Below are 26,074 nucleotides of genomic sequence, written 5' to 3'. Positions count from 1 at the left end.
CACCAAGCGGAGGGCATGTCTCGCCGGCCAACGCCGCTGGGAGACTTGATATGAGCTTCGCAGGAAGTTCGGTGAAGATCTTCCACGGGAGATCCGGAGTCACCCCTGGCCATGGACCTGCAAAATCAGCCATGGCCACCAGGATTCAAGATGCCCAGAGTGGTTATGTTTGATGGAGAATCAGACCCAAGATAATTTGTCATGAGTTTCGAAGCAGCTGTAGAGTCTGCCGGGGGGGGGACGATGTAACGTTAGCGAAGGCCTTTGTATTGGCCATAAAGGGAATAGCAAGGTCATGGTATTTCGCGTTACCCCTGGGATCCATATATTCATGGAAATAGCTGCGCACTGCACTATATAGCAACTTCCAGGGGAACCGGGCAGACAACATCACCGTAACCGACCTCTTCGCGCTGAAGCAGCAACCAACAGAAACTTTGCAGAGCTATATGCGCCGATTCGTACACATACGTTGTCAGGCGAAGGGGTTGAGCGAAGATACAATTATCGATGCCGCAATACAGGGCATCAGAAGGGGGCTATTGGTAGGAAAGCTCACCAGAAAAAACCGCAAGCGTCCAAGAGCTACTCAACAAGATGGAAGAATACTCAAGATCTGAGCTCGATCATCTCCGAAGGAAAAATGAATTAACAGCCTCAAAAGTAAAACTAATGCACCACTTAAAGAGGCAGGTGGCGGCAATCATAGAGACAGATTGCACCGTCCAAGAAAACCCGAAGGCTTTGATTATCCAAGCTAAAAAGAAGTCAATCAAATCAAGCCCAGCTCGCCCGAAGCCGTTCAGGGATCGTGCGAAGCCTCCAACTTATCTAATAGAGGAGGCCGAGCGAGCAGGAGAAGAGGCCGCGTAGGCAGAGGAGGACGAGTTCCGCACTACCCGGCAACCTTCTACTGTGAGCTGCATGGCGAAGGAGCCGGCCACCGGACCAAACAGTGCCCATAGGTCGTGGCTATGAAAGAAAGCTTGGCGAAGCAGTCTGCTAATCACGGAAGGACAGTTCACCACGCAACAAGCTTCGGAAGAAGCGAAGGGTGGCAGAACCACAATCAGAACATGGTGTTTCCGAACCAATGGCAGCAAATTCCAGCACCACAGTATGCACCTGCAACTTCAGCTCAATTTGATCAAACTAGGCAAATGAACATTCAGGGCGACCTACCTCCACCACCGCCAAGACCCGCAATCGAGGCACCACCAGAAAGTAGCAAATCAGTTAGCACGATAAACCATGGGTACAACGTGGTGTTGGCCATCTTAGGGGGATCAAACCAGCAAACAGAATCCAAGAGACAGCGAAAAGAATACGTGCGAAGGGTCAACCACGTCGGAGTGGGACCAACGTACATCAATTCAAGATGGTCGAACATTCCCATTACATTCTCACAAGAGGATATGAGGGTACTAGACTATCCGCACACAGATGCCTTCGTCATTACCACGAACATCTCGGGAAATGAAGTACACAGGATATTGATCGATGGAGGAAGCTCGGCGGACATTATCTTCGCTGACGCTTTCGACAAAATGGGGCTGCGAAGAAGTGACTTAAAGCAAGCTAGATCACTATTACTAGGCTTCGGCGGAAACACAATCAACACTCTGGGAAAAATAACAATCCCAGTGTCGTTTGGCGAGCAGATGAATTTTCGCACAGAAGGCATTACCTTCGATGTGGTGGACATTGGCTACCCGTACAATGTGATATTTGGGAGGGGAGTCCTCAATACATTCGGAGCAATACCACACCATGCATATTTGTGCATGAAGATGCCTGGCCCGGAAGGAGTCATAAAGGTGTTGGGAGATCAGCAAGTGGCTAGACAAATCGAAGTGGGAATAGCTCCAGGAAAAAGAAATGTCCACAACATAACAGACCCTTCAATGGGTCGCGAAGCAAGCTGCAACCAGCCAAAGATAGGGAAAGCAGCGAAAGCTGCACCAGAAGGGGCTACCAGAATAGTACAGCTAAATCATAAAAAAGAAGATAAAAAGGTCACTATAGGAGCAGAGGCTCCGGCAGAGGATCAGCAACAACTTGTAATGTTCCTTCGCGACAACGACGACGTCTTCACTTGGTCTCCCAGGGACCTGCAAGGAGTAAGTCGGAAAATCATTCAGCACAACCTAAATGTGGACCCCAAAGCAAAGCCAAGGAAGCAGAAGCTTAGAAAAGCTTCGGGCGAAAGAGAAGAAGCAGCGAAGGATGAAGTAGAAAAACTGCTCGATGCCGGAGTCATACGCGAAGTAATGCACTCAAAGTGGCTGGCTAACCCTGTGTTAGTAAGAAAAAGTAATGGAAAGTGGAGAATGTGCATCGACTTCACGGACTTAAATAAAGCTTGTCCCAAGGATGACTTCTCACTGCCTAGAATTGACCAGCTGGTAAACTCGACGGCCGGTTGTGAGATGCTAAGCTTCCTAGATACTTATACAGGGTACCATCAGATATGGATGGTGAAGGAAGACGAAGACAAAACGAGTTTCAGAACCTCCTTTGGAACATACTGCTTCATAAGGATGCCTTTTGGACTCCGAAACGCTGGAGCAACCTTCATGAGGTTGGTGCAGGCTATATTAAAGCCGCAGTTGGGACAAAATGTATTGGCCTATGTTGATGACATGGTGGTAAAGAGTACCAGGAGGAGCCAACACATCGAAGACCTCCGGGAAACCTTCGACAATTTGCAAAGAGCAGGTTTAAAGTTAAACCCAGAAAAATGCGTCTTCGGAGTGCAATTCGGAAGACTCCTAGGGTTTTTAGTGTCGAAAAGAGGCATCGAAGTGGATCCTCAGAAGATAAAAGCAATTTTAGATATGAAACCGCCACAGAACAGAAAGCAAGCCCAACGCTTGGCAGGAAGGCTAGCAGCATTGAACAGGTTCATTGCAAAGTCTGCCAAGCGAAGTTTACCATTCTTCAAGGTGTTAAAAAGTTCTGACCCTTTCAAATGGGGTGCGGAGCAGCAAGCAGCCTTCGATGAGTTAAAAATCTACTTGACGAAGCTTACAGCACTGACCAGCCCGGATCCAGGCGCAAATTTGCTATTATACATAGCGGCATCCCCCTCGGCAGTCAGCGCTGTACTTGTAGAGGAAAAACCCGAAGACAATAGGCTGCACCAAGCACCGGTATATTATGTATCCGAAGCCCTAGCAGGCCAAAAAAGTCATACACAGAGTTGGAAAAAGTAGCGTATGCACTATTAATGGCACCCCGCAAGCTTCGCCACTATTTCACGTTTCACAAGATTACAGTACCAACTTCCTTACCCCTTCGCGACATGTTCGAAAATAAAGAAGCCATTGGAAGAATAGCGAAGTGGGCAACAGAGATTGCTCCATTCATGATCGTTTTTGTGGCACGAACATCATTAAAATCGCAAGTACTGGCAAATTTCGTGGCAGAATGGACACCCTTAACCGAGGCCTCGGATGATGAACCACCAGAACCTGTCTAGACTTCGTATTGCGACGAAGCTTAAGGAGCTACAGGAGCAGGAGTTTCAGCAGTAATGTTTTCACCTTCGGGGACGAAGCTATGATATGCCGCCAGGGTAGAGTTCCGCTCCACAAACAATACGGTGGAATACGAAGCAGTCCTCCTGGTACTTCGCAAGGTGAAGGCTTTGGGGGCCCGGAGAGTACTTGTCAAAACAGACTCGAAGGTCATAGCAAGTCAAATTGACAAAACATTCCAGGCAAAGGAACCAGAGCTGATTAAGTACAGAGCAGCAGTGCAAAGAATGGAAAAATACTTCCTCGGATTCATAGTCAAGAGTGTATCAAGAAATGATAACACCGAAGCAGATGAGCTAGCAAAAGCGGCTTCGCAGAACCTGCCTATGCCTTCAGACGTTTTCTATCAGAAGTTGACTGAATCGGCCCTTGAAGACAATTTGAACCAAATGCGCCTGGTTGTGACAGTCGAAAGCGAAGACTGGCGTTCTCCAATACTGGCATATCTTCGCGATCAGAGAGACATCGAAGATCAGGTCGGAGCAAAGCGCATGGCTCAGAGGGCCATAAATTACAAAGTTATGGAAGACAATTTGTACAAAGCAGGGGTCTGTGCACCATTCTTGCGATGCATATCTCAGAAAGAAGGCCAAAAACTGTTAAGAGAAATTCACAACGGGTTGTGCGGTTCTCATATCGGAACAAGGGCTTTGGTCGGAAAAGCATACAAGCAAGGCTTCTATTGGCCAACGGCCGTAAACGATGCGGATCAACTAGTCCGAAGTTGGCAACAGTGCCAATTCTGGGCGAAGGGATCAAATAGACCGACGACGAAGACACAACTCATTCCACCGATCTGGCCATTACGGCGATGGGGAATTTACATTGTTGGGAAGCTGCCGCCAGCTCCAGGGAATTTGCGGTATGTGGTGGTGGCAGTAGAGTACTTCTCAAAATGGGTAGAGGCAATGCCACTTGTGAGCATAACATCAAGAAACATACAGAAATTCCTATGGCAGAATATCGTATGCCGCTTCGGGGTCCCAAGCGAAGTAACGTGGACAATGGCACTCAGTTCGATAGTGCGGGTTTTAGGGATTTCTGCAATGGTCTGGGGATAAAAGTAATTTTTTACATCATTATACCACCCACAATCTAATGGGGCAGTTGAGAGAGCAAATGGCATCATCTTTGCGGGGGTCGCGAAGCGTCTTCACGGATTGCCAAAAGGGAAGTGGGTTGAAGAACTGCCCAAGGTACTATGGTCATTAAGAACAACGGTTGCAAGACCAACTGGATACACGCCATTTCGCCTTCTCTTCGGCGAAGAGGTCATGACTCCAGAGGAATGCAAAACCAAATCATTTAAGGTCGGGAATGAACCAGAGCAATGCGAAGAACTATCATCGAAAGATGCCCTTGAAGAAGTAAGATTGCAAGCCGCAAAAAATCTGGCCAGTTATCAACAAGAGACAAGAAAATGGAGAGATAGGAATATATCCGTAAAGACCTTCGCCCCTGGAGACTTGGTGCTGCGAAGGTTCGGTACAACAACATCGGTTGGAAAACTTCAGAGTAAATGGCAAGGCCCTTTCATAGTTAAAAGATCTTTGAGATATGGCTTATATCATCTAGCTAATATGGAAGGTGAGGAGCTTCCACACACTTGGAACGCAAACAATCTTCACAAGTTCTACGCCTGAAAGTCGGCAACTATGTCCGAGACTCCAATGTAATTTTTCTTTCGTAGTATTTCTTGTAATCACATTGTAAGGGTACTGCACTCTTTTCCTCACAGGGGGCCCCTTCACTAGGGGTTGAGATTTTTAACGAGGCAGGAACCCATGAAAAATTGATAGTAGCACCCCCAAAAAATGTTGCTTGTCTCGAGTACTAGTAGTTTATCGTCGAAGTGCGCTAACCTAGAGGTAGATTGGCGCACCAATCGACGACGAGAATGCGGTGCAAAGTGTAAGCAAATAGACGTACACTTGCGACCTTTACGGGATTACAAAAACCACTCAGGGGCTAAGAGTGTCTGCCCCCGCACCGAAGGAAAAACATACATTCGGGAGTAAAAACGAAGTGTCGCTGGACCGACAAAACGGCAACGCACTTCGCGAAAAAGTCAGGGGCTAAGAGTGCCTGCCCTCGCACCGAAGGAAAAACATACCTTCGGGAGTAAAAATGAAGTGTCGCTGGACCGACAAAACGGCAGCGCACTTCGCGAAAAAGTAGGGGGCTAAGAGTGCTTGCCCCCGCACCAAAGGAAAAACATACCCTCGGGAGTAAAAATGAAGTGTCGTTGGACCGACAAAACGGCAGCGCACTTCGTGAAAAAGTCGGGGGCTAAGAGTGCCTGCCCCCGCCCCGAAGGAAAAACATACCTTCGGGAGAAAAAATGAAGTGTCGCTGGACCGACGAAATGGCAGCGCACTTCGTGAAAAAGTCGGGGGCTAAGAGCCTAAGAGTGTCTGCCCCCGCACTGAAGGAAAAACATACCTTCGGGAGTAAAAATGAAGTGTCGCTGGACCAACGAAATGGCAGCGCACTTCGCGAAAAGTCGGGGGCTAAGAGTGCCTGCCCCCGCACTGAAGGAAAAATATACCTACGGGAGGAAAAATGAGGTATCGCCTAACCAACGAAATGGTAGCGCACTTCGCGAAAAACTCGGGGGCAAAGAGCGCCCGCCCCCGAGACGAAGGAAAATCAAACCTTCGAAGCTAAAAGTTGGGGGCTAAGAGTGCCTGCCCCCGCGGCAAACTCAAAAGGAACCAAATCCCTACAGGCCGAAGTTACCTGCGACTAAAAGTCGGGGGCGGGGGTTAGGGGGGGACGGCGTTTAAAAAAAATAATAACATAAAAGTCCTACACAATCGCAGGAAACTGCGGCGAAAGTCGGGGGAACGACGTTGCTCAGTACGTCCAATCCGAAAACCCTACCAACAAGATTCGGAACGTCTCGAATCGCAAAAAACGCTTTGGGCACCATGTCACTAAAAGTGTAACAAAAGAACAAGTCATAATACAAAACCTATTTATTCCGCATTGTCATCAACATCTGGATCAACAAAATCCTTATACCAATGACTGAAAGAAAATTGAAAAGCAATGCCTTCGCTGGCATGAAAATGCGTCGTTGGGGCCGGATGGGCCCCAACTTGAGTACAATATGACGGTGACATACGGATATTGTCGTCGCCACCATTGCGCCTCACTACTTGCGAAGAGGGACCACGGCGATAGCAAAATTGCGGTCGGTGCAAAACTGGCTCTTCGTCCTAAGGCTCAATCTTTGGCTCAAGGAGCACCGATGTGCCTTCGACGTCTCCCCTCGCTAGACGACGTAGATTCCGTTCAGCTCGGCGACTAGCTAACATCGAAGGACTAACGAATTTCCAAAAAGCTTTTGTCCTACATTCATATCATCATATGACCTACACTTCGCATGCCAATACCGCTCCAGCTCGATATCGGCATGGCGTCGGTGAAATGATTCCCAGCAAGACCAAGACACATAAAAATTGCCCCTCATCATGGTCAAAGGGACAGCTTCTTCGGCTACCTGCGCAGTGTCCGAAGGAAGGACCTGCGCAGGGAGCGCAAAAAAGTCAATAACACTTCGATATAAACATAAAATATATTACACAACCATTGTGTTACATCGTCAATCACAAAAGCGAAAACAAAAACAAGACGACCCTTCGCGCGAAGTTAGCCCACCTTCCCAGTATCTTCGGCTGTTGTGGTCGTTGATTTCGACGAGGGGTCATCCCTCGCCTTGGCCTGAAAAAAAAATTATTATTACACATAATTTATTTATAATCTTCGACTAGATAAAACAATAGTTAACTCAGCGTACCCTTTGTCAATTCATTTTGGCTTCTCGAAGAGCGAGCTTGCGGCTGTGCTTGCACCAATAATTGGTGGTGAATGATCGAGCGGTGCTCTTCGACGTCGACGCCTTCGTAACGGCCGAAGTCGACAGATCCGCCGGGTACTGGAAGGAAGGCCTCTGGAGAGCAGTATGATGGTCACAGCCCGTCATCTCGATAGACTCCACGAGACTTCGGGCGGCAAGCATCGCGCAGAAGTCGCCGTAAAGTTGCGCGGCAGGAAGGAGGCTTCCACTGGTTTCGTTGATCCAACTTATAAGTCCCCCCAACCCGACAATTCTATTGATGGGGGAGTCGCCGAGGCGCCAATACCTTCGAAGGTATGACTGATTGCTTTGCACACGGCGACCGCCTTCGGCTCAAGCTCCCCAATGACATTAAGAGCATCATCGTTAAAAGCCTTCGCCTCGCTTAATTCAGATTGCAGCCGCTGCGCTTTCTCCTTCTCTGACGCACAAAGTGCCTGCAAGTCGCACACTTGCGCCTCGGAGGACTATAGGTTCTGGCGAAGGCAGCTTACTTCGCTATCGGCAATCTGCTTCTCCGAGCAAAGGGTGCTAAGCTCCCTTTCAAGCTGTTCCAGTCAAAATTCAGCATCCTTCACTCGCCGCGACAGCTCGCATTTTTGGCCTTCAGCTTTCTCTGCCCGTTTTTGCAGCAAGTCAATCTGCGCGTGTGCGCTTCGGGCCCGGGCTTCGGATTTCTCAGCTTGCTTGTGCTGAGCTCGCGATAGAAGCAAAACCTGCAGCGTCGAATACAAGTCAGCAAAATACCGAGTATTATAATGTAAGAAAATAAATGATATACCTTCGCAATAGCCACATTAGAGGCATCGAGCAGCTCGTTTGTGGACTTTTGGGCGAGCGGAATTTCGAGTTCGGGGAGGACGAAGGTTCCAAACATCTTCTTTGCATCACTAACCTCCCCGGCACTCGGCTCAAAAGCGGCGGGCCGCAACGCCTCAGGCGCAATGGCCTTCGCATCAAGCAGCCCGTCGAGGCCCATCAAACCCTTCCCGCTGCGGCGGGGCGCACTCGGTGTTGACTCTTCAGTCTCAGAAGATGAGCTTGAAGGCGATGAGGGCGAGGAGTACGCCACCACTTCTATGTTGTCGGCACCCTCGGGTTCAGGCTCCTCCTGAGTGGCGGCCTTTGGTATCGCCCCCGCCTCTGCCAACTCCTCGTCATCGCTCAGTATTAATGTTGGGAGATCGACGTGAGAGCAAAACAATGATTTTGGTGCCTGGCCCTCCTGCGCGCCTTCGGAACTCTCCCGCCGAGCCATGTCGCGCGAGGCAGCGGAACCCTTCGGAGATGTTTCTGTGTGAAAAACCTCAGGTGCGGCTTCGCGCGGCCTTTTCCGGAGGGCAACAGCTTTCTTAGTCTGGCCTCCCTTCGGCGACCGCTCGGAGTGCTTCCTCTTCACCCGCGTCTGCTGCTGGGGAGCCCCCGCGCCACTTTGCAGCACGGCGGCGATCTTCGGTCGTTCAGAATATGATAGACCTCGATACTCGAAGACTCTATTCAGTCTTCGGGTAAGGCCCTGGTCGGCATAGAGCTGTGCTTCGCCCGGTGTGAACTTGCCGACCAACATTATAGCCTTGGCCTCTACCTCGGCCACTGACAAATCTGGAAAAAATCATAACCGTTAGGCAAGGACATTCAAATTATGTAACCATGTACGGACAAGGGAGTACCTGCGAAGCCGTGTACAGTAGGATGTGGCCGGCAGAGCCCCTCGGGCCCTTTGTCCCCGAATTCCGGGATAACCCAGCCACGGCTCAGGGGCCAGACTCCGGCAGCTACGAACTCCTCTACCAAGTCGCAAGTCGAAAGATACTTCACGCACCTGGCGAAGGCCTCAAGGGCTATTTGCTGCGATGATTTCAGCCGCACATCTGGCGCGCGGTTTCCCCTAACTTCTTCGCATCTAGATACAAGATATTCTTCGACCTCCACTTTGTGGTAGAACCACCACTGGGTCCAGTCGCTAGGCCACTTGTTCTTGTACACCACGACGGGCGTAGACAAGCTAGTGCGATATGCGAAGTTCAAGCACCCATAGTGGGCCTCGCTCTGCAGTCCGCGGGTAAAGACCGGCTTTGGTTGGTGGTGCAGTCAGTGCGCGGTGGCGAAGGCCCTGGCGGACGCCTTAACAACCTCCGAGCGAGCGGCCCAGGCGAAGAGACCCATTCTCACTATGGCATTAGGGGTCAATTGATGCAAATAGACTTCAAACAGTTTTAATACTAATTACCATCTCGTTGCAAGGAATGCGAAGGCCGGCCCAGAAATAGTGCACAAACACAACAGCCTCATCATCAGCTGGCTCCGGTATTTCTTGTTGGCCGGGAAGCCGGACCTTCAAAACATCGCTGATTAAACCTTCTCTGACAAGGCCATCCAGAACTTCGTCGTCCACTTTGGATTGGCCAATCCAGTAGGTCTTTGGTTGGGAGGATCTAAGCTTCGGCGCCATCTAGTCCAAGGAATGCCTTCAACAGCAGGATGACAACCGGGGGCTTCGTCTAAGGCGTTCGAAAAACTTTACTTGACTTCGCGCGAGAGCGACAGCTTTAGCAAGGGCACGGTAAAAAAAATTTTGACAGCGGCCCGATATTTATAGGGCGATGCGGCGGCGATTACAATTTCCCGCATCGAAAATTGAACCGGCACCGAAAACCATGCTTAGGCATCCACCAAGAACATTAAATGCAGGCAATTACAGAGATCGTTAGGTAGCTACTAAGGAGCAATTTGAAAAAAAAAATTAATATGATATACAACAGCCAAAATTAACGGCGTGCATTGAATTCAGTATACTTCGATTGGCCGAAGGGGGATGGCGTTGAGATATCTCGAAGGCTACAGGCTCGGCCTATCGAAGATAAACCTTGCCAGTAGGGGGCTACTGTTGGGGATCATCTCCCGCCGCCCCTAACTCGAAGGGAACCGCGAAGTCTACTGGAGATGCTGCGTGATAGCTATCGTGCTTCTATTGCAGGAGTTCGTCTGTCAGCTGCGGAAATCATGGAGCGAAGTTGGTTGAAGGGTGCAGGCGCCCTCGCATCTTCAAGTTCCTAAACCGGCGAAAACGAAGGCTCACGACCTCCGACTAGTGGGCGAAGCCCTGGTTCGCATCCCGCATCGTTTGGAGCAGGCGAAGGCGTGAGGTTACCTTCGCCAGGAGGCGAGGGCTGCCCGGCATGCGCCCAGGCGAAGAAGGCTTCGGCGCCCTTCAAAGGGATGAACCACCTCGACATAGTGGGCCCGACTACGGTCATCCTGAGTACTGCTGTAATTATGCGATCATGCTCATTTATACCATAATACCCACGGATATTCCGGGAATGTAGCAGGTTAGGGGGTAAGATATGTAAACGGAACCCGTGGTCACAGGGTAGGGGCTATAAATAGAGCCACAGTGTAACCGGAAGGGGTAACCGAAACTGTTTCGCCTCCGGCACGTGTCACTCTGAGGGACCTTCGATATCTCCATATCCGAAGGTCCACCTTGTCTGGGACTTCGATCCCAACAAATGTTATGTTGGGAATGGTTGTTTACGATTATTGATTTTATGAGATGGTTTCAGATACATTTTTGTTCAAGTTGTTGATTACATGGTAGGAAGATGATTTTGGTTCAGTATTGATGCTCACACATAGATGCCTAGGTTGCTTACTCTTAAAAAATTACTTAATCTTGTGACATAATCCTTGTTAATGACTCAATGCATAATGCTTAGAGTTGGGTTATTATATGTACCTATTATGAATTAAGTCTTGTGAGTATCTTCATACTCACGATGCTCTTTCAAGTTCTGCTAGTGAGGAGGAGCTCGTGTTTGGGTACTTCACGTCTGCCGATGTAGGTGGTTGGAATGAGTAGTACAAACCACATGAGTAGTTTCTAGTTTGGTTAGGAGGTAATCTGTTCTTTATCCTCCTAGCTCTATTTTGATGTAAATTATTATAAATGGTTAAATGCTTAAGAACTTATAATATAATTTAATTACTCACTCTTTATTAAGTTTTGTTGTGATGCTATATGTTGTAAAGGCATGTGTTCTGATCTTGACACAAAACACGTACTAAGACTATGGGGATGGTATTCCGGTTAATCATCGTGGTCATGATTAAGCAAATGATCATCTCGATGATTAATTGGAATACTATTTGGATGGTTTCTCATAATCGTCGTCCCCTTTCTCTATTCTATCACTCGTCGTCGCTTCCCGTGTAGTGTAGCACCCTCTCCAGCAAAGCATCGCTGCGCACTTAGCTCCGCCGTCGTGAGGATCCACAGGGAACCGAGGAGAACCAATTCCAATCGCTCCATCTTGTTCCTATGCTCTATATTAGATCGGTCATACCACTTTGGTCTTAAGTCATCTTAGCCGTCCAATTCCAAATCAACGACCTGAATTTAATGGAGCATTACAGTTAGTTTAGGTACAGTCAATCACCACCTCATCATCACAGCATTAGCCACATCAACCCTTCTACACATGGTCAACCCAGTTATCAGCCTAGTCAGCCATTTAAATTTATTCTTTTTATTTAATCCTACAGATGCCATGCTGGCATCATAATTTAGTTTTCCTTTAAAAAATAATTTCATAAAATCTAGATAAAAGAATATTCCTTTAGAATATTCTATCACCTTTCTTTTTCTCTTATTTAATCTTTTGGGGGCCATTCTCATCCATTTGAACTCCAAATTGAATTATTCTTTCACCATAATTTATCTAAATAATAATTTATTCAAATCGGTAGAAGTTATAATTTTTGCCCAATTCATCCCCCTCTTGGGCCATTCGATACTTTTATGGAGGAAGAGTTGGCTGTAATGGAGATAAAGAGTGCATTGTGAAACCTCGTGAGGAAAAAGTTTGAAAGAGACTCGGCTCAAGTGTGATCAAGCTTCCTTAACGGAGACGTAGGATATTGGTGGATACCCGAACTTCGGTGACAAATCATTTGTCTTCGTATTTCCTTACTCTTGTGCATTACATTGGTTTAATTGCCTACATGCTTATTTGTATGTGCATTAGGTTAATTTTGTGATGTTCAAATCTATCATTTTACACTGATTGGATGTATCGATGAACAGAATCAGAACATTCGATGAACAGTAATTCCAGAACAACCGATTAGAGTTTTCTATATATCTCACTAGATTTGAATAATCTTTGTCACTTTAGGATTGCAACATTCACATTTATTTAGGGTGATTGTGCATTAGTTAAACATAGTATGTTTAGGTTTTTCACTTGTGAAAAATCCATTAGTTTTATTTCCGCTGCAAGTTTAGACCAACTATTAAAAGGGGATGAAGTTTTGCAAAAACACATATTCACCCGCTCTAGGTGGCATCTTTGTCTTTTCAATTGGTGTTAGAGTCAAGTATCTCTTTTAAGGCTTTACTGCATAAAGATTAAAGATGTCGACTAAGTAGATTAGTACACATAGAAGAACTATTAGATGGCCTAAATTATTTTGAGTGGAGTACTCTCATGCTTAGTATTTTTAGGACTTTGGATCCTCAAATAGAACTGTTAGTAGGTGTGATCATTTCTTCTTCTAATGGTAAATTCATATCATTCGATGAGGAAGAGATATGCATACATCTCAATGCTCAAGCTACTAATGCTTTATTCAATGCTATGAGCGAAGATGTATTTGAAACGATCATGCCACTTGAATATGCTCATCTCATTTAGACAATACATAAAGAAAGATACGATAATCCCAAATGGGATGGGAGGTTCTTCTTCAGGATATGTCATTTGTGAGTTCTCTACTTCATTCACATCATAAAATGCACCAAATGACTTTCTCTTTTGTCCAAAAAGATGTCACTTTGTCATCCACCTCACCAATTGACAAATCCAAGCAAGGTAATATAACATGGTGAGTGGGATTAGTAATTCTTCTATTCTCTCTTTGGACTTTAACAACACTTGCGATGAATTTTTTATATCTACTAGTATTGTTAATCCTTGCATATCATCTAGTGCAAAATTACCTATATATCATGATGATATGGTTAATTGTCCTCATTGTAATGCATATATTTCAATTAGTATTTGTAAAGCTAATATTTTAAAGGAAATAGAAGCTTACTTAAGACAAATGTTACGTGGAAAGGTCTCAAGTAAAATCAAGAAGAGAAGTCCACCTAAGAGAAGATCAAGGACAAACAAGATTTGTTATACATGTTGAGAATATGAACATTATAGTATGGATCATCCTCAATTTGGAAGTGAAGCATCAACTTCTCAAATGTGCTCATCCTGTCACTCCGATGCTCCATTGTGCCTTATAATAAAAGGTAAAAAGAAATCGGTAAGTGAGAATAATAGTATTGCTAGTAATGATGCTAGTGATAGTGATGAACTTGAGTTTGATCTTTTGGATAAAAAGGATATACCCAAAATGATCAAACTCATGAGCATAATAGAAGACCAAGAGGAAAACCTTGAGAGACCAGAGGAATTCCTCATTGAGAAAATAGAAAAACTTAAGGTCATAAATAAGAAATATAAAAAACTTAAATAATCTCATAGTTCTTTACCTAATATTTATGAGAATATAAAAGTTAAGCATATTTATTTGATTGATAAATTAGATGTTATGCATCTTGTGGATTTAGAAATGTCATGTCCTAATTGCAACGCTTTATTCAAGGACAAATCAACTATTTCTCCTATTGATGATACTTGTACTTCCAACTCTATTTCTCATGTAACATCTATGGAGAAAAAAAATATTAAACTAAGAGCTCAACTTGAAAAGCTTACTAGCAAGTGTATGGAACTACAAGAAGATTATGATGAGCTTTCATACACTCATAAAAATCTTGTAACTTCTCATACCAAGTTATAAATAGCTCACGAGATAATTCTTACAAAGGTAAAATTATATGAACCTAGTGTGAACAATAGCACATATTCTTTGCATAATGTAAATTTAACATGTGCTAATCCTAGTAATTCATCTTATGTAAATTCTATATACAATGATGCATTATCCTTTATATCTTGTTGCTCTAACAAAATTGTCTCATTTAGTTCTATTTATGAAACTAACCTTGTAGAGGAAATTAAGAAGCTCAAGGATCAAGTAAAATTCTTTGAAGAAAAATTTGACTATGTGCTTCAAAGGTAAAACCATTCTAGATGATATGCTTAAAGACCAAAGATATTCAAAAGATAAAAGTGGACTTAATTCAAGTTCAACAGTGCCAAGAAGAAGGGTCAAGATCAAGAGAAGACCACCGCACTCATCACTTACTTCAAGGGTAAGAAAGAGGGTCATGATGTTCGGTATTGCCCTTTGAAGAAAAAGAAGAATATAGCCTTGATCAAGAACAATAAGATAATAGGTCTATAAAGGAAGAAGCTCCTTCATTATCAAGAGATCAAAAAAGTTCTCATCAAAATGACCAACACCAAAAGAAGAAGCCACAAGCAAGTCAAGATAATATTTGAAAAGGGGCTAAACAAATGGTCATCAATGTGAGAAACCCCAAGTTAAGAGGCTAGGTGACAAAATATGCTATACATGCCACAAGAAGGGATATTTTTTTAATCATATCCACAGGATACTCATCCTAAGTCTCACATTGTCAATAAAGATTATTCGCTTAGAAATGATGAAATTGACAATATATTTACCAAATTAATTGGTGCTCAATGTGGCTTAAAGAATAAAAATGCAATTTGGGTTACTAGACCTATTGTGACTAATGTCTTAGGACCCACCAATATTGGAGACTAAAAATCTCAAAATTGATCAATAGGTAAATGGAGGCATTGGAGACTTAACAAATTATTTGAAGATTTAGCTAATTGATTAAAGAACACAATTATGTGGAAATATAATCATCATCTATCCAATATCACTCCATGAAGGTAACTTTCTATTACAGTGTCTTAAATTCATATTTCCATCTTTATGATAGTCACACAGTCCAATAAGATTTCTGGAACTTTTCACAGATCAGAACATCTAAATTTTTACATATATATCGGAATATACGATCCTGAGATTGGAACATCCGATGTGCTCTTTAGTTTTTTAAAAACCTGGTATTTTACATATATCGGAACCTCCGATTGAAAAATTGAAATATCTGATGGTTCCCAAAACTATTGATGGTTCTTAGCCCTTTTGCATATATAGTTTTTGTATCTATGCTTGTTTTAGGGTTTGTGCTTATACTAGCACGTATAGACTTTATTGTAATCTTATCATGCTTACATTTTCTTATCTATACATGTCTTGATTACTTGCTAAGTGTTCTATAATTTATTTCTTGCACAACTAGCTTTGCTTGCCCACTAGCATATGTAGGTCATATAACTAGTATGTGTAGGATGAATTGCATATTCATTTGTTGATTGTCTGGTTTTGGAGCCTTATTTGATTTTAATCGTTTCATTGAATTCTATTTGGCTATTTGGAGAAATTATGCTTTGTGCATCTCAAATACCCATAAATTATGAATATTTGAATAATACTAATATTTGAATAATACTATTTAGAATTGATATAATTTCTTATGTAGCATCTATGTGGTATGTCAAGCTTATGTAAAGCTCAATCTCGCAAATATCCATTAATTAATCCATATTTAGTTTTAAATTGAAACTTGAGATTCTTGTTACTTCTTTAGTGATCTATTTAATCTCAAGATATTATTTGAATCAACTTCTTATTCGGATCAAATCAACTATGATTTTGATGTGTTTATTTGTGATGGTTGATTTTGTGAAAAATGCATTTGAAGCATGGTGCTTAATTTCTAAACCTTTTTCACATTTTTTTAAAGAAAGTTGATATATGTCATTTTTCAAATAACAACTTGCGATATCTTCATATACAATTGTTCTTACGATTAGTAGAAATACAAGTATTAATATTTGTTGATCAATTTTATTTCAACTTTTTTGCTTTTAGTGATTTTTTCTTTGTGAAAGATTTTTTTAACTCCTATGTTAGAAAAACTGATTTCTTCATGCAAACTTGCCTTGGAGTTTATGGAAGCTTGCTATCTTAATACTTGAATCATTTTCAATATACTTGTTTAAGATATTTTTTTAGCATGATTGCAACTTAATCATTTCCTTATATGCTCAATCTTTTCACTTAGTTCATTCATTGAACTTTATGAGCGATTATTTGTTGATCTTCTGTCTTAGATATAATTTGAACATCATTTATGATATTTATCTCTCAATTGGTATCTTTATGACTTATATGCTATTTTATCCAAATTATATCTTTATTGTATTTTGAAAGTGATGAGCATGTTTATTTAAGTTAATTGTTAATACATGTAGCTTTTTTGCTTTTTTTTTTATCTAACATATAGAGTAAGTCTCTCTTAAAAGTTCTTAATATCTAAAAGATGCATAGAGTCTCCATTTGACTTTAATTGATATATGATTTTAATGTTTTCAATCTATCAATAGGTACAAATTTTAATTGTATCAATCCCATATCAAATCAATATGCATCATTTATTGAAGAGTTTGCTCTATGTGTTGAGATTTTTACTTAATCTCTTAGGACATAATGAGTTTGGGATCAAATTGTATTTGAATGAGTTTTAGGTAAAATAAAGATGTATTGGATGCTTGTGTTAATAATAATAAAGATTCTTCCAAAAATAAGTCCATTTCAATTAGACTAATAAATAAGGTATTTATCTTTCAATTGGTATTTATAAAGAAGATCATCTCCTTCAACTTCAATTGAAATAATAAAGAACGACTATATCAAAGTAAAGTCAAGCAACGATGAACAAAGATCTATTACATCAATCCAATACCATCTCGACATCTTGTTCTTAATTCATGCATTTAATATCACTGATTCAAGATTTTGTATGTTGCATCATAATATGAAAATAACTTGCAAAAATTTATTTTTCTTGCAAGTGTCAAAAACCTTTTTATTGTAAATATGTGTAATTTGAAGTAGCATATTTTTTTATGGGAACTCTATAATCATATTTATGGTTCATCTAATCCTAAATATGCTAAAGAATTCATATCAAATGCTCGAGTTGCTCATATATGTAATATTGATGAAGATTGCAAATTTTTTCTTTTGCTTGAGATTTATAGTCCGCTTTGAATGGCTCTATTGAACATATAAGCTTATGATATGTTGACTCTTTATGATAAATGAATAATTTGTTATAATATCAATAATTTTGTCATGTTCAACTTTGAGCCTAATTTATTTCACTTGTGTTTCGGATATTAATTTTGGACTCATGCTTAATTTGCTTTCAATTGATATATCTTTCAATTGATATCTTTTGAATTTTAATTGATATCATTCTAAAATCTCATTTGGCATCTTTTTACACCCCTTTGATCTATTGTATAACATGATCTTCTCACATGGTTCATAATTGGATATGTGCATTTTTCTTCACTCAAATTATAAAAAATGCATAAATTGTTAAGAGAGCTCATTATATACATGGTTATGCATTAGTTTTCGATGATTCCTTTTGTGGGATAGCGCTAATGTGCTTGAGAGATACTTTTTTTTTGATAAATCCTCTCTATTTGGTAAGTCATCTTAAATTCTTCTATTTTGATATTGATATCAATTGAGAGAGAATTTGTAATAGATATTATACTAGTGCAATGCATGTGCGTTACAATAGTTCCTAAAATTGCACACCCATTATTAGGTTTTTGCTACACCATACATTACACTACCTGTAAATGCCCTCCATAATATTGTAGCGTTTAAAAAACTTGAGATAATAAATTCAAATAAATAATGATTGTAGGTTAAGATGATGATAGAAAAATATGCTCACATGTACACTCATGAATACATTTTCTCTATAATTTACAACACTGCGTGACTTTAAATTTGTATGATGCTCATGTAAAGAAGAAAATAGTGAACATAATACCTCTTTTTTCCTCTCATTTTTTCTCTTTCTTCGTTCAATCTTGGATTTATCTCGTTAAGATAGCAAGGCGCCCTCGAACACATCTGGTTGCTTTTTTGGAGCGACATTGTTGTTCATCCTCTCATTCATACGTAACGGAGTAACAAGACTTCACACAACTTGTTTAGGTTTCACGAGACCATACTTTCCAAGTTTTTCACAAAGCTTACTGCAAACTCATATTGAAAAGGAAACAAAATACATCTAAAGACTTCTGCATAAAAATCTGAATCAAACAAACTCTGTATATATTTTCCGAATGCAAGCCTTGTTTGATGGCTCTCTGTAGACCTTATAATATGGAGCGAAAAAATGTGACATCACAAAAATGATGAATAGAGAGCAACCATCAGCAACGAAAGACAATGCGATTGGTCCCGGTCCCTCAAAACAGCCAAATTGCAGAGATCCTCGGGAGGGCAATTCTATTTTGATGATAACCGAATCATGCTATCTCACCAAATGTTACCACTAAATAAAGTCATTTGGGTCCCAAAACAGCTATCCCCTATTATTCAAAGGATGACACCAAGTATACAAATCAAACAACCTATACCTTCTGTGCAGTTTTATAGGTCAAAATATACGAACAGTTCATTATACATCACAGTTGGCTTAAATCGTAGAAGCCTCCGACTCAAACAATTCAGGAACCACATAACATAATTATATTTACAGCACCTAACAACCACCGAACCATTTGGATTTTTGACATGGCAACCTAGTCTAGTGTTACTCGGAGGTTCAGATTGGGGAGAGCACAGTGGTAGGCTGGTGCGGGTGTAGCTATAAACGTAAATGAATCAGGGTGAAGACGAAGCGGGGCGAGATGCGACACAGTAGGATTAGGAAGTGTGAGGTACCTGTAGGATTAGGTCCTAACCTCTAGAGGAGTAAGAGGGCATTTTCCATCCCTTCTGTTTGCCTCAGGATTTATCACTCGACCAATGATCATTCTCAAATCAGAATGTTTGCAGTTTAATATTGTCTCTATTAACAAACATTCACTTTAGAACTTCTACAAACTGATTCGGACTTTAACAAGTATTTCCCAATAAAAAAGACAGGCAAGCACAGATTAAAAAGGCACTCTTTATGTAAGGAAACAATGGATCACGGTTCAGACAAAAAGTCACCTAGGATCACGCCAGACGCTATTCAAATGAAATGTTGGGATCACAAGAGTTGCATTAAGCAAGCTGGCCACAGCAACTGCATCGCAGATCTGCATTGAAAATCTTAAGTTAATAATTACTCAACATAGTGTGAAGATTCCAAGAACTTCAGAAATACAATAGATTAGCACTGCAGTTAATGGTAGGGATCACAGCATCATTTAAAGTCAGGGTGAGAATAAATATATCTACAACAAAACCTATAATAGTATCGCATATCCTAGACAGCAGGGGCTTTACATAAAGAATATCTAAAAACTACTGATTTGGTACATTCATGTCAAAAACTTCAGAAATATAATAGATTAGCATCACAGCTAATGGGTAGGGATCGCAGCATCAATCTGAAGTCACGGTGAGAAGAAGAATATTTACAACAAAACACATAATAGCATATAAGCGATAGCCAAGATAATGCCCCAGATTGCTTCGGCAGGTCCTAGACAACAGAGGCTATATAAAGAATATCCAAAACCACTGATTTGGCACATTTAACTCAGAAACTTTATGGTTCTGCATCACAAATGAAATTAACCTTTTTCCCGGACAAACTCTAGCCCGTTGCCAATTCCCTGATTTCCGTAACAAAGTATTGAAGATCTCAACTGACTACAATGTGACACTAACACGGGCACATGGCTCTTCAAACCATTTATTGCTGTACCAAAGATGCATAGGGCGCTGGACATTCAAATAAGACATTGGCAATGATATATCTACTGAGAACTAAGGTTCACGTTACCGACCGAAGCTCGGTAACCGAGCTGCGGCGGTAACCGAAAAACCATGATAACTGCTCGAATTTTGAATAAATTTCGCACAAAATTCATTTAAAAAAATTTAAATTTTAGGAAAAAATTCGTGAATTTAGCCTCTCGGTAACCGATCGAATTGGACCGGTTACCGAGCGATTTTCTCGATTTATCGAGCAGTTTTCTTGAATTTTCCGCATTGTCGGTAACCGCTCGGTTTTCTCGATTTATCGAGCGGTTTTCTCGATTTTCAGTAAAGTTCAATAAAAAATCCAAAAATTATTTTAATCTTGTAAAATCAATAATTAATTCATCTGAGCCTCCAATCAAGTGAAACAAATTTTGTTGGTTTCCTTGTAACATGATCTACATGATAAAAGTATTTATACTCATAAAAAATTTCAAAATTTTCTGTGAGAAAATGTATTTGTTAAACCAAGTTAAATGCATAGTTTACTCTTTGCTAATCCAAAAATCATGGAAATAATTTTGTTAGTCTTCTTACATGATTCTATGTATTTTAAAAATACATGAACTCATGAATTAGTTATTGTAACATGCAGGATTGTGTAAATGTGTTGCGACTAGATTAATTCATAACTGACCCATCACACCTCAAAAATTAGCGAAACCACTTTTATTAGTTTATTTATACTATGATTTACGTAGGAAAAATAATAGTAGACATGAAAAAGTTAATTACAATGCTGTTTCTTAACATATTCACTTTATACTTGTGAACTTTGTAAAAATCATAAAGAAATTAATAAAACTCTAAATAAAGTGAAATCAATTTTAAAGATCCTCTTAAGATACGTTCTATATAAGAAAAATATGTATTTGCATGTTAAACTTTTTCTTAACATGAGTTAATAACTAAGCCGCTCGTTTCAACTTTTTTTCATTTTTTTTCAAACTTTCTCCCTATAGAATATGATACTAACGACATTATTTTTGATTTTTTTTTTCACAGAATGTCTTAGAATTGTGTCTAGTTTTTTTAAGGATTTTTTTTTTCAAATTTTTTGAATTCAAATTCGGTTACCGTTCGGTTTCTGAAACCGAGTCAGACCAAGATGCCCGGTTATCGCGAATTTTTGTCGGTTACCGATAAATTTTTGAACCGTGCTCAGAACCATAACCACATTTTTTTCTAAAATAATAATCCTGGAACTTAGAACTTACAGAAAGTCGTTGATGATTCAGACCACCATTTGCTTCGATTATGAGATAGCCATTTGAGGACGGAAATCTGCAAAGAGCCAAAGTGTGGTGCAGACTATCAGTATCGACTTAGTTCTCTGCTCATCCAGTTCTCAAGATTATGTGGCACAAGAATATTAAACCGCAGACTTCAAGTGGGTACATTTGGTTTATGAAATCATAACAAATGTTTCAAAGTGGAACCTGATCGAATTAGCCAACTGTTGATACAAGGCATCCATAGCTCCCCATTGTTTTGATAATGTGATGTCATTAACTGCACAGTACCAAAAGAAAATTATTATATAGCATGACAATTGATAGGACAATTGACAATTGATAAGTACAGATTGGTTTTCACAATAAAGCCCCGTCCCTGGGAGAATGACTCCATGGATAGAACTCAATCGATTTCAGGAGTTGTGTCGTCGAGAATTGGGAATGTGGGTTCTCTCTTTTTCTCACACTCGAAGCACAATCGGAACGAATCCAATCTGCCAAATTCAGGACTGAAAAGAAAAACAGTAAGATCCAAGTCTCCGTGGAGAATCAAACGGCAGGGCACACATGATCCGACCACTTCGCTAAGAATAGAGCAAGGATGGACACCTGAATCGACAAAAAGATATTAAGTACCTCTAGTGCGGATTCGACGAGCGCGGCGAGGTGCGTCTTGCCGTCCCTGGCGGTTTGGAGCACGGCGTAGAGGTTCCAGAGGTGCGTGAGGTCCTGCTGCAGGTCCTCCCAGTGGAAGACCTTGGGCGCGTAGGCACCCTCGACGTCGCTGGCCGGCAGGAGCACCCACCTATCGTCCTCCGGTGGGGGCGGAGGAGGATCAGGAGCGGAGGAGGATCAGGGGCGGCGGTCGACAATCCTGGGTCCTCCATCGGCGGTGGGGGATCATGTCCGCGGGTGGGGAGTTGGGAGTGAGTGCACCATGGGTGGCCGATGGTGGTTCTGGGTGTTGTAGGGTTTAGAGGCGTCGGGGAGCGAGAAATAGGGGATACTGCTGCTTCTCCTTGTTTCGCTCCGGAGACTGCGGGCGGGGTTCTGTCGTCGTGCACATGTTGCTGCTTCTTTCTACTTCTACGAGGATGCATCGGCGATGGATGGAGGCACGCACAGAGGGAAAGGATGGACAACGCCTCACCAGATCTGTCGAGCGGCGCAGGGTGGGGGGAGGAGGGGGAGGGCAGCGGGGTGGGCAGGATTTGGGGAGCAGAACTGCCGAGGGAGGGAGAGGGAGCGGTGCGTACGGCCCACCTATCGGTGGGCGAAGAGCGGGGCGAGCAGGCGTTGGTGCGGGTGGGCGAAGAGTCGGACGATGGACGTGGCCTGACGAAACAATTCACAAAGACAAAATAGTAGAGATTTTTACCGGGGTTTGCTTATGGGAGAGTTTTAAATGTTATCTTTGATAAATGAGTTAACATTTTTTATTTTTAAGTTGTATGGTTTTGTTTTGTATTGTATATTTATTTTGATATATATATTGTCATGCTGGCTTCATATGTATAAAGAAAATTTTATCTAAAATTTGAAATATACAATACATACAATGATATTTAAGATTTTATCCACGCATGAATATATTGTGAGGTAGTTTGCTATATACATATGTTTAGTTTTATTAATATTAAAACTTTAGCGATGTTTGATGCAAGTAAAGCTACTTTTGGTAACCTAAAATATCTTTCTGATGTTTTATGTTTACAAAACTTGTTCTTATATATATTTGATTTTCAGATTAGATATATAGTAAGAACTTAATTTTTAAATATAACTATCTATTGAGATTATCATCAATTATCAAAATAGAAGAGATTGAAGATTTATCTAGCTTCTAAATGTGCTTTTGATAATTAATGATAATACATATGTACTAACAATTGTATTAAGAATTATTTGTAGTATGTTTTACAGGTGATGCATGGAGGATTGAGTATGAATTCATTAAGTTATGTCATGTGATCCAAGAAGATGTATCAAGATGAATGAGCTTTAGGTGATGCTCATGTGGTGAATGAGAAGCTACAATGGAAGAGATCTTGGAGGTTGAAGATGGTCTCAATAAGATTGACAATAAGCATGAATGATAAGTTACTTGTGGAGATCAAGTAACTAAAAATATAAGATTGTCAATTAGGTTTTATAGACTAACACATGTGTTATATGCTTTAGAGTGAGTGGGGTTAGATTATATATGAAGATTAACAATAAGAATGAAGACCAAGTTACTTGTGAAGATCAAGTGACTTAAGGTATAAAGTTGTTAATTATGTTTTATAAACTAACTCATGTGCTTTTTGCTTGAGAGTGGGTTGAGGTTAAGTTCTATCAAAAGGTATGAGTAGAATTGAAATATTCAATATGTCAAGTTGAAAGAGCAAGACCAAGACCAAGACAAGTTTAGTGGACAACTTATATGATTGATGCTTACAGTTCATGTCTTGACGGTGAACCAAATGAAGATGGCATGAAAAATGAAGTCTCCTAGTTTGGTGCATGAGAAGCTATCAAGAGAGCTTCATTAAGCTTTCAGAGATCAAGTGAAGATCAAGTGAAGATCAAGTGAAGATCAAGATGGAAGCGAGGATGGTCATCATCATCAAGAGAAGAGGAGTTGATGATGAGATTTAAAGAGCTATGAGAAGCATTGAAGTTTGGATGATGTGTTCATCAAGTCTGATGGGATTGCTTAAGGTAAATATATAACTAGAATAAGCTTTCTAATTTTGCCAGTCTCAAGGAGTTTGGTGAGAGACCGGGATATATGATCGATAGCTATACTGTTAAGAGGGGCTACCGAAAGAGTTGCTGGATTATTGTGTCGAGTGCTCAAACTATGTGTTTAGTGTAGGATGTGTTTGACTTGGGAGTTTGCTTTAGGAGTCCAAGGTATCTAAAAGGTATTTTAGATTTAATCCTTTGTTGTTGTTGATCCTAGTGACGAAAAGTAGTTGTTGCCAAGCTTTAGTAGTGTTTGGCATATTCTATGTGCTACCTAGTTTATTATACAATGGGTGTAAGTATCCGAATCGGTTTTTGGAGTGTTTCTAGTTTTGATCCAATGTGATTGAGATCATGAATTTAATAGGTATATGTAACCCTTTGAATAAGCTTTCTATAGAGTACAAAATCTTTGAAATCGGACATCGGGATCAAAAGTTATCGTCGTTTTTAGAGTGTCAATTATGCTAATTTCGGATGTTCTGATGTGAAATCGGAAGTTCATCCGAGTTTCGATGTGTCGGAAGTTCAGATGTGTCGAAACCTCTAATTTTCAGAAACTTGGGGTTCTCGGGTTCCTGTTTTTGATTTAATCGGAAGTTCTGATCCTAGTATCGGAAGTTCCGATGTGTAGTTTTTAGCAGATCTGGGAATGAATTTTGCCCAGATTCGATTGTTGGGATTTGAAGGATCGGATGTTCTGATCAGTGCAGAATCTCTCTAACGGCAAGTTTTTTCAAAATGAGGTATTTATACCCTTTGTCCTCCTAACGTGTTGGGGATTTTTTGGCTGGCTTTGTGGTGATAAGAAGAGGTGTTAGAACTTAGTATTTCACCTTTTAGTGCTTCCCTCCCCTCTCTATCAAGAATGCGCGAGAATCAAATCTTTGTGGTTTAGTGAGGATAGAGTGAGGTGTGTGAGGTGTATGGAGCTTGGGTTGTTCGTATGTGTCACATTAGTTGCGTGTGTTTGAGCACTAGGTGTTGATCGGGCATGGATCCAGGAGTTTTTATTCTCGGAGACCACCGTCTCCTAGACGGCTCAGTGGTGTTACCGGCGATCTCCTCAAGTGAAGATTGTGAGGAGACCCAGAAGTGATTGCGAAACTTACTGCCTCTAGAGTGGAGGAAGAGTTGAGCATAGTAGAGATGAGGAGTGCATTGTGCAATCTTGTGAGGAAAAGGGTTAAAAGAGACCCGGTTCAAGTGTGACCGAGGTTTCTCAATAGAGACGTAGGATATCGGTGGATATCTGAACTTCGGTAATAAATTATTTATCTTCGTATTTTCTTACTCTTGTGCACTACATTAGTTTATTTATTTGTATGCTTATTTGTATACGCATTGAGTTAATTTTATGATTTTTAAATTTGTTATTTTGCACTGATCGGATGTTCTGATGAATACAATCGAAACATTTGATAAACAGTAATTTTAGAACGTCCGATTAAAGTTTTTTTATATCTTGCTAGATTTGAATAATCTTTATCATCCTAGGATTATAACATTTATATTTGTTTAGGTGATTATACACCAGTTGAGTCTAAGTATATTTAGCTTTTTTTATTTGTGAAATTTTTATTAGTTTTATTTTCGCGGTAAGTTTAGACTAACTATTAAATTTTTTTTATAAAGCCTATTCACTCTTCTCGATGAGATCCTTGATACCAGAGGTTGGTGGCGCTGAGGCCGGTGTCTGGACAGCAGGGAGTGTGCAATGGTTGGTTTCCAGCCGCGTATGTTGCCTATAGTATTCAGGCCTTTAGATATCACGAAAACTGCGTCTGGACCTCTCTTGCACGGATTTCTCAAGTTTATGGACATAGATATTTAATTCCCTAAATTATGGACCT

General features: G+C 41.1%; 1 long non-coding RNA gene across 2 annotated transcripts; it reads right to left on the bottom strand.

Moving 5' to 3' along the window:
* Positions 1 to 18,271: 18,271 nt before the first annotated feature.
* On the bottom strand, positions 18,272 to 22,646 carry LOC133917503 (uncharacterized). Of its 2 annotated transcripts, XR_009909690.1 has the most exons (5): positions 22,128 to 22,646; positions 21,839 to 22,000; positions 21,696 to 21,768; positions 21,474 to 21,540; positions 18,272 to 19,586 (listed from the first exon to the last, which is right to left on the bottom strand). It is a non-coding gene; the product is annotated as an uncharacterized LOC133917503 (long non-coding RNA). The 2 variants fall into 2 exon arrangements; XR_009909689.1 differs by having other exon boundaries at positions 21,696 to 22,000.
* Positions 22,647 to 26,074: the final 3,428 nt, after the last annotated feature.

The sequence above is a fragment of the Phragmites australis genome, chromosome 5 (assembly GCF_958298935.1).
Source record: "Phragmites australis chromosome 5, lpPhrAust1.1, whole genome shotgun sequence".
NCBI classification, from domain to species: domain Eukaryota; kingdom Viridiplantae; phylum Streptophyta; class Magnoliopsida; order Poales; family Poaceae; genus Phragmites; species Phragmites australis.
Note: the sequence above shows the minus strand (reverse complement) of the source record. Positions and strands in the feature narration are given on the sequence as shown.